Here is a 10,000-nt window from a genome sequence, read left to right as displayed (position 1 = left end):
GCTGTTCGTCCGCTTGTTCGCCGCCGACGCCGACGCCGACGCCGACGCCGCCTGCTGTTCGCCGCTGCCCATCGCCGACGCCGACGCCGCCTGCTGCACGTCCGTCTGTCCGTCGCCGTTCGTCTGCAATGAGTACTCCCACCTCCACCGTCATCTACACCTCCCCCTCCCCCTCTCCCACAGTCACTTCCTGGAGTGCCGCCTCTGGCCTCCCTCCTTCCACCTCCCCTTCCCTTCCTCCACTTACCCACCCCCCTATCTCCTCCCCTGCTGTATACCCACACCTCTACACCCTTCCTCCAGCCTCCACACCCTCAACAGCTCCCACTACTACCCCCGCCCTCACGTACGCCTCTGTTGCCGCCTCTGCTGCCGCCCCTCAGGTGGTTGGCTTCCCCTCTCTCACCGACCCCGTCGCTTCGTCTTCTGCATCTCCCGCACGCATCACGTTGCGCCGAGCCACCATCGCCACCACTGAACCAGCTGCTTCTCCCGGTGCCTCCACTACGCCACAGGGATCTGCCACCCGCCACCTCCCTCTCCTCCCCGTCCCTCTCCCCTCCTCCCAGCCACCAGTCTCCAAAAAACCCCAAAAGCGCGTCCTTACCGACTCTGCTCCCGCCACTTCCCACAAAAAATCAACGCCACCTCCCCCTCCCCCTCCCCCTGCCGTCACCATGGACACCACCCCTCCTCCTGCCACCCCTACCTTGGCCCCCACCCTCCACACCTTTGTCCTGTCCACTCCCGATCCTAAGTTCCTCGACGCTCGTACCCTCACCAAGGAAATACGAAAGTACTTACCTGGTGCTCCCATCTCCCAACTCATTCCCCGCAGGGACTCAGTCCTTATCAAGTCCCCATCCCCATCATTTCACACAGACCTCCTGCGAAAACTCCCACGAGTTATGTTTGGCCCCCAAGCCTCTCTGACACCCTTCCTTTCCGCTTCCACTCCTCGTCAGCCCCAGCCTCCCCGTCGCCCCCCCACCTACACCGCTGTGATCACCAAGCTCAGCCCGGTGATCACAGAGGATGAAGTGTTGGTAGAATTGAACTCCCACCCGGACTTGGAAATCCGCTCTGCTCGCCGTATCCACAATGCCTCTGGTCCCACCTACCTCATGCGGGTATTCTCAGAGTCCGCCCCGTCCATAGACCATCTCCTCACCCAGGGTGCCCTGATATACCACCGTCGCCACCCTGTTGAATCCTCCAAATCCCCTCCCCAATCCTACCGTTGCCAACGGTGCCTGATGTACAATGACCACCTGACTCCCAACTGCAAAAACCCCCCCACCTGTCCCCATTGCAAGGCCTCCCACTTTCTCAAGAACTGCCCCAACCTCGCTGCTCCTCCTTCCTGTAATACCTGCAATGGCCCCCATCCCACATACTCCTACAAGTGTAAAGCTAAACCCCCTCCAGCCACCCCTGAACTTACAGTCCCAGTTCGTCCCGTCGATCCTCCTGTCCATCCTAACAATTCCCTCCGTCCACCCCCCACGGCCGAAGACATCATCCGGTTCATTACCGTTGTACTCCAAAACATTCACCCTTTTCAGCGCCCGCACACCTTCCAACAAATATCCCTTGCTGCTCGCTCTGTGTTCCACCTGAACACCTTCGCCACTTACTCCCACAACCAAGCCCACTTCACCTTCACCCGCCTCGACACCCTAGTTTAAGTCTCTTCCCTTCCCTCTCTTCCCCCCCTCCTTCCCGTCATGGCGCGGCACGAGTCTCGCATCCTCTTCCAGAACATTCGCTCCTTCCGCTCCAACAAATACCTCCTCATGCACACCCTCTCCCACCACCAGGTCGACACCTTCCTCCTGACTGAAACCTTTCTCCAGCCCCACCATTCTGTCCGCTCCTCCCCCTATATCCTCCACCGCACTGATGCTCCTGGTCCTCGTGCGCAGGGTGGAGTCGCGATTGGCCACCTTAAGCATATCCCCGTCCGGCCACAACCTCTCCTCAATGACCCCACTGAACACCTTATCCTTAGCGTCTTCTTCCCCTCCCTCACCATTACCTGTGCCACCATCTATGTCCGCTCCACTGCTCCTCTTCCTTATGACTTCATCTCACACATTGATCACACCTTCTCCACCTATGTGATTGCCGCCGACCTCAACGTCCATAGCCGCACTCCTGCTGCCCTTCGGCGGTGGCATCAGTTCCTCTCCACAATCCAGGGTGACCTTGTTCCCATTCCCCAGCACACCCGACCCGAAAGTAACACCACCCCCGATGTTGTCATTGCCTCCGCCAACCTCCTTGGGCGTATCACTGTCGCCGTCCTTGACCCCACAGGTAGCGATCACCTCCCTGTCCTTCTCACCATAACGTCTGCAAACCGCCCCCCTCCAGCTCCGCAACCTGCACCCCCTCCCAAGGTCGTCCATGACTATCGCCGTGCCAACTGGGATGCCTACCGGGACTCCATCTCCACCCAGGTCGAAAGCCACCCTCTTACCTATCGCCATCCTGACGACATCATCCGCGCCTCGTCCTTCCTTCAGACGGTAATTACTGACGCCGTGGAGGCCCATGTTCCTACTAAAACCATCCACCCACACCGTCCCACTCTCCCTCCGCGGGCTGTCCTCCTCCTCCGTGAATCCCGCCGCCTCTATCGCTCCTTCCTCCGCACTCGTGACAGGGATACACTCCAACGCCACCGGCAAATACAGCGACACGTACGGAACCTTATTACAGCAACGAAACGCCGGGACTGGCGCCAGACCTGCACACGACTCAATGCCACCCTCCCTATCAACTCCTCCAAGTACTGGTCTGCCTTCCATCGTCTTACTGGTTCCCTTTCCGCTCCCCACTACCCCCTTCTCCATAACGATCGCCCCCTTCCAGACAACCTCAGTAAGGCCAACCACTTCGCTTCCCACCTTTCCGAGGTCTTCTCCATCCCCGATGATCCCCACTTTGATTATTCTCTTTTCCCCACCGTCATGGAACGTGCTGATACCTCAGTCGCTCCACTTGCTCCTAGTCTCCAGTACTTGGGGCAGTTGCCCCCCTCGGACGTCAACACTCCCATCACAGCACAAGACATTAAACTTCTCCTCCAGTCCAAACGCAACACGGCCCCTGGTCACGACTGTGTCACCTACCGTCACCTTCGAGAAAGCCCCTATTCCTTCCTAACTGTCCTCGCCCATCTCTATAATGTCATCCTCTCTACTGGCTTCTACCCTGACCTGTGGAAGACCTCCCGCGTCCTCCTCTTCCTCAAACCCAACAAACCCCCTTCTGCCGCCTCTTCCTATCGTCCCATCTGCCTCACCTCCGTCTTCAGTAAGGTCCTTGAATCCATCCTCTCCCACCGTATCCATCGGCACCTTGCTCAACACCACCTCCTCCCCCTTACCCAGTGTGGCTTCCGACCCTCCTTCTCTGCTGATGACCAACTCCTCAACCTTGTTCACCTTCTGTCCCTCCAGCTCAACTCCCGTCGCTCCGCCATTTTTGTTTCCCTTGACCTCCAAAATGCCTATGACCGTGTATGGCATCCCGGTCTCCTCTTTAAACTCCAAACCTACGCCCTGCCTATCAATTTTGTCCGTCTGGTCGCTTCCTTCCTCTCGCACCGTCCTTCCTATGTCGCCCTCCACAACACCAACTCCCGTATCTTTTATCCCACGGCTGGCGTCCCCCAGGGTTCTGTCCTCTCCCCTCTCCTTTATCTCTTGTATACAGCTGATATGCCCAAGCCACCCCCACCAGTTCACCTTCTCCAATATGCTGATGACACCGCCTTCCTGGCTCTCTATCCTACCCTTCAAAGGTCTCAACGTACCCTCCAAACCCACCTTAACCAGTTCACCACTTGGTGTAACCAGTGGCTCCTCCGTCTCAACCCCTCCAAAACCCAGGCAATCATCATAGGCCGTACCACTCGCTCCTTTCGCCTCCAAGATTTCCACCTCACCCTTTATGGTCGTCCTATCCAACTCACCCCCACCCTGAAATACCTTGGCCTCACCCTTGACCGACACCTCACCTGGACCCCTCATCTCCTGACCATCCAGCAGAAAGCCCATTCCCGCCTCCGCCTGCTGAAACTCCTGTCCGGCCGGACATGGGGATTGCATCCTTCTACCATCCTCCACACCTACAAATCCCTCATCCGTCCTATCCTCTGTTATGCCAGCGTCGCCTGGATCTCCGCCCCCACCCGCTTTTACAAGGCTCTCCAAATCCTTGAACGCCATGCGCTCCGCCTTGCCTTCCGTATCCGCCTTCCTTCCCCCACACGGCTCCTGTATGAACTGATCCCCTTCCCCCACCTCCTCTTGTTCCTCCAACATCTCCGCATCCTTTACATTGTTCGCAGGGTTGATCCCCCCCACCCTCTGGTTTCCTCCTTCCTCTCCACCCCCCGCCCGTTGCCGCGCCTCTATCGCTGTATCCCTCCCTCTCTCCACCTCCACACCCTCCATCTCCTTCATCAGGGCAATTTCCAACGCCTCCCCCTCCCGGATGACGAACTTCGCCGTGACATATACCCTTCCTTCCAACTATAACCCGGCCTTGTTCCCCCCCCCCTCCCCAGGGCCCCCCTTCTCCTCTTTCCTCCTTCTCCCAGAGCGGATTTTCCTCCATCCCCCCCTCCCCTGAGACCCTGCACCCCATACTTGCCTCTCTCCTTCCCACATCCCTCCCTACCTGGCCCTCTTCCGAGCGCCCCCCTTTTCCCCTCCCCCATCTCTTCCCCTCCCTCCCTTCTTCAGGTCTCCCTCATCTCCTTGAACCTGGCAGATCCTCTGTATTGATCAACATCAGTGTGCCACGTCAGTGTTGTGTTTCGTGCTTTTCTCGTGTGCGTCAAGAGGTGTGATTTTAATTGTGTGCTGCCTTGAGGTTCGCCGTCAGTGCTACGCTGTGTGCTATGCCAGCCGTCAACACCTTTCTGCTCCAGTCATACTGTGCCTTGTGTTTCTTTTAATCGTCGCAGTGTGTGGCTTTTTGTGTGTGCTACTTTTAAACAGTTTTTATCTCCATTTTACAGTCACCCCGTTTTTTGTATATTGCCTTCCATGATGTTCTCCCTTTTTATATCTATGTTCGCCTTCTTCTCTCCTTTGCTGTTTTTAAATGTCTTCTATTGTTTTGTTCTATGTCTTTCGGCTGAAGAGCAGCGCATAGGCTGCTGCCAGCCCGCCCCGATAGGGGAATTGAAATACAATAAAGAAAAAAAAAAAAAAAAAAAAAAAAAAGAGTTATCTCCAATATGCGACATTCCCGCTGTCCCTATACATGAGCTGCGGGCTGTACCAGTTACGAGCTAGAGACGCGACCGCGTTGCTCTCTGTACGAATGCCGATGCTGAGCGGTCAGCTAGGAGGCGCTCCATCCATGTCGGTACCGGTGAGCGTTGCACTCGCAGTCGCAAGAACGTACGGCAAGTATATTACCTGGAAGAGTCAATGACAGTCCACGCCCCCCTGCGTGGGAAGAGTCTTTCTAGGCCATGACCCACCGGAAGGGCGCAGCGTCCCCCACCCCAGACATGTGACGTCACACCATCGGTATTGACGACTAGACTGATTCCTTATAATCATTTGCCATACACCGGTGGAAGCTGCCGAGACGAGTAACTACATAGCGGGCTCGCCGTGTCACTAATGTACAGAGATACAACAGTTTCGACTGGAACCGGATTAAACGTATACACGGCGCTGATTAGTAATAGATAGAGCCATCAGAATACAGATAATGTATACAACTGTCCGTATACATGCTGAAAGACTCTGCTCACAATCACAACCACACGTCAGCCACACACCCTTATCACGCACTACTCTCTGCCTGTAACACGCACACAGACAATATGTAAGCACCAGCATGGAACAACACCCAGTGCATCCTCTCCGCCACATTAGACAATCCACACTGTCATAACCAGACTGGGAGGTCCACTCAGAAAACAGAATATCCCACCCACCCGACAACCACCATTGCTCAGCCAAGCCACCAACACCCACACATGTCCTACACAGGGGTGCACCCAACATCACAATACTGCCTCCTCTCACAGCACACAAACAATGGCAGGAATGAAAGACACAGGTCTGCCACAAGCATGGAATGAGAGCGCCGCCTGTCATGAGCCAAAGGTGCATCCTGACGTGGCAAATCAGATGATGCCGCAGGCATCCACTTACTATAATCACAATCAACAAACCGGCCGCCCCGCCCCGCCCCCCATTAAACCTTTCCTTACAACAATGTGTACCTTAACCTAACCTATATCGTACCGTAACCTAACCTATATCGTACCGTAACCTAACCTATGTCGTACCGTAACCTAACCTATGTCGTACCGTAACCTAACCTATGTCGTACCGTAACCTAACCTATGTCGTACCGTAACCTAACCTATGTCGTACCGTAACCTAACCTATGTCGTACCGTAACCTAACCTATGTCGTACCGTAACCTAACCTATGTCGTACCGTAACCTAACCTATGTCGTACCGTAACCTAACCTATGTCGTACCGTAACCTAACCTATGTCGTACCTTAACCTAACCTATGTCGTACCTTAACCTAACCTATGTCGTACCTTAACCTAACCTATGTCGTACCTTAACCTAACCTATGTCGTACCTTAACCTAACCTATGTCGTACCTTAACCTAACCTATGTCGTACCTTAACCTAACCTATGTCGTACCTTAACCTAACCTATGTCGTACCTTAACCTAACCTATGTCGTACCTTAACCTAACCTATGTCGTACCTTAACCTAACCTATGTCGTACCTTAACCTAACCTATGTCGTACCTTAACCTAACCTATGTCGTACCTTAACCTAACCTATGTCGTACCTTAACCTAACCTATGTCGTACCTTAACCTAACCTATGTCGTACCTTAACCTAACCTATGTCGTACCTTAACCTAACCTATGTCGTACCTTAACCTAACCTATGTCGTACCTTAACCTAACCTATGTCGTACCTTAACCTAACCTATGTCGTACCTTAACCTAACCTATGTCGTACCTTAACCTAACCTATGTCGTACCTTAACCTAACCTATGTCGTACCTTAACCTAACCTATGTCGTACCTTAACCTAACCTATGTCGTACCTTAACCTAACCTATGTCGTACCTTAACCTAACCTATGTCGTACCTTAACCTAACCTATGTCGTACCTTAACCTAACCTATGTCGTACCTTAACCTAACCTATGTCGTACCTTAACCTAACCTATGTCGTACCTTAACCTAACCTATGTCGTACCTTAACCTAACCTATGTCGTACCTTAACCTAACCTATGTCGTACCTTAACCTAACCTATGTCGTACCTTAACCTAACCTATGTCGTACCTTAACCTAACCTGTATTGCGCCTTAACCTAACCTGTATTGCGCCTTAACCTAACCTGTATTGCGCCTTAACGTAACCTGTATTGCGCCTTAACGTAACCTGTATTGCGCCTTAACGTAACCTGTATTGCGCCTTAACGTAACCTGTATTGCGCCTTAACGTAACCTGTATTGCGCCTTAACGTAACCTGTATTGCGCCTTAACGTAACCTGTATTGCGCCTTAACGTAACCTGTATTGCGCCTTAACGTAACCTGTATTGCGCCTTAACGTAACCTGTATTGCGCCTTAACGTAACCTGTATTGCGCCTTAACGTAACCTGTATTGCGCCTTAACGTAACCTGTATTGCGCCTTAACGTAACCTGTATTGCGCCTTAACGTAACCTGTATTGCGCCTTAACGTAACCTGTATTGCGCCTTAACGTAACCTGTATTGCGCCTTAACGTAACCTGTATTGCGCCTTAACGTAACCTGTATTGCGCCTTAACGTAACCTGCATTGCGCCTTAACGTAACCTGCATTGCGCCTTAACGTAACCTGTATTGCGCCTTAACGTAACCTGTATTGCGCCTTAACGTAACCTGTATTGCGCCTTAACGTAACCTGTATTGCGCCTTAACGTAACCTGTATTGCGCCTTAACGTAACCTGTATTGCGCCTTAACGTAACCTGTATTGCGCCTTAACGTAACCTGTATTGCGCCTTAACGTAACCTGTATTGCGCCTTAACGTAACCGATATTGCGCCTTAACGTAACCTATATTGCGCCGTAACGTAACCTATATTGCGCCGTAACGTAACCCACATTGCCCCTTAACGTAACCCACATTGCCCCTTAACGTAACCCACATTGCCCCTTAACGTAACCCAACACACGTTGGGCCTTAACCCAACACACGTTGGGCCTTAACCCAACACACGTTGGGCCTTAACCCAACACACGTTGGGCCTTAACCCAACACACGTTGGGCCTTAACCCAACACACGTTGGGCCTTAACCCAACACACGTTGGGCCTTAACCCAACACACGTTGGGCCTTAACCCAACACACGTTGGGCCTTAACCCAACACACGTTGGGCCTTAACCCAACACACGTTGGGCCTTAACCCAACACACGTTGGGCCTTAACCCAACACACGTTGGGCCTTAACCCAACACACGTTGGGCCTTAACCTGCTCTGTAATTGTCATACGACGCGTTAAATTAGTGTAGTGTTGCCTAACTGCAACCCCCGCAATATAGTTTGCTACTCGCACTGCCCGGTCCCCAGTGTATCGCTTCATGTTAAACACCTTGCAGCTATACACTGTAATGTGGATGGCAGCAGGACGTACATGCTCAATGCCCTTTGCAGTTGTTCATTGGCATTTGCAGTTGTTCATTGGCATTCGCATGTGCGAAGCACTTAGCCTACGCTGTGGTACGGCCTGTGTCAACTGTCCGCTGATGTTGTACGTCCAAATCACACACTGTACTGCACATTGGTCCTCATGTACTGAATGATACATCGTGGTACATGTGACCGTACAACGACTGCGCCAACAACGGCGAACCATGCGGTCCAAATGTTGTGCACTCAGCTACGTGTCGTCTCCCTATAAGAGCTGGATTGCAGTGTGGTATGCCCTGGATGGCGATCAGCATGAGCCGTCTGTTGATGTAGTGGCGCGTGTTGTCAGACGTAGTCGTCTCTTCTCACACACCGTGATAGCATGGTGCACTGCGTTCCACATCTGCGACATGCGACAGAGGCCGGTTGACAGTCGTTCGCGCAATGGACATCGCATACGTACGGGGGCCACCTTCCACGTGTTCGCGAAGCGTGCACATGTTGTTGCGTGTATGTGGGCAGACATAGTGTGTCGTGACACCTGACACAGGCATGCAACAATCGTTGAATTTGCAAATGGCGATGGACGCCTACGTTTGCTGGTGACGTTATGCAAATGAACAACTGGTAAACCGTTGTGGTGCGGTTGTTCTCGCTAGAGGTGAATCAGTGATGGCGACGATCGGTTGAGCTACCAACCGGTTGTTCCAGCGATACCCACCATGCCCACGAACGTGAATGGCATCTGGGTGTGAAGCGATACGCGGCGGTGGCTGGGTGGGACCGTCCCCGGCCGGTGAGGGGGGGCCTCCCGGCGTGCTGGCCGCGCGGTGCGTGGGCGCACGCGCTACAGCCGGCTGGTGGGGGCGGCCAGTGGCAGGCGCGCCGGCCGACGGAGGCGGCAGGCGGCGCAGCTGCGCGCCGGCGCACCCTGCACGCGGCGCCGTGCGGCCAAAGTAGGTCCTCGCGGGCCCGGTGCGAAGCGCGGTGGACATCTGCAGTGTGCTGGTCCGATTGAGGACTGTGTGCGCTGAGGATGCGCCGCCGCCCGGCGCTCGGCGCCGCGACGCCGTCTGCTGCTCGGTCGCCTCTGCGGTTCTCGCAGGTGGTTTGTATCGCAGCTGTGCGGACGTGTTGGCGCGTGCGCTGTGCTGGGAGAGTTCGCTTCGGCACCCAAGTGGGGCTTTTGTCCTTCTGTGGCGCTGGCGTTGGAGCTGCCGGTCACCGTAGGTGGCGCGTGTTGTCTCCCGCCGGCAATGCCACGACAGCACGCTCCCGGGCCTCTGTCGGCAGCGGCAAGCTC

Source organism: Schistocerca americana, unplaced genomic scaffold, assembly GCF_021461395.2.
Source record: "Schistocerca americana isolate TAMUIC-IGC-003095 unplaced genomic scaffold, iqSchAmer2.1 HiC_scaffold_296, whole genome shotgun sequence".
Lineage (NCBI taxonomy): Eukaryota > Metazoa > Arthropoda > Insecta > Orthoptera > Acrididae > Schistocerca > Schistocerca americana.
Note: the sequence above shows the minus strand (reverse complement) of the source record.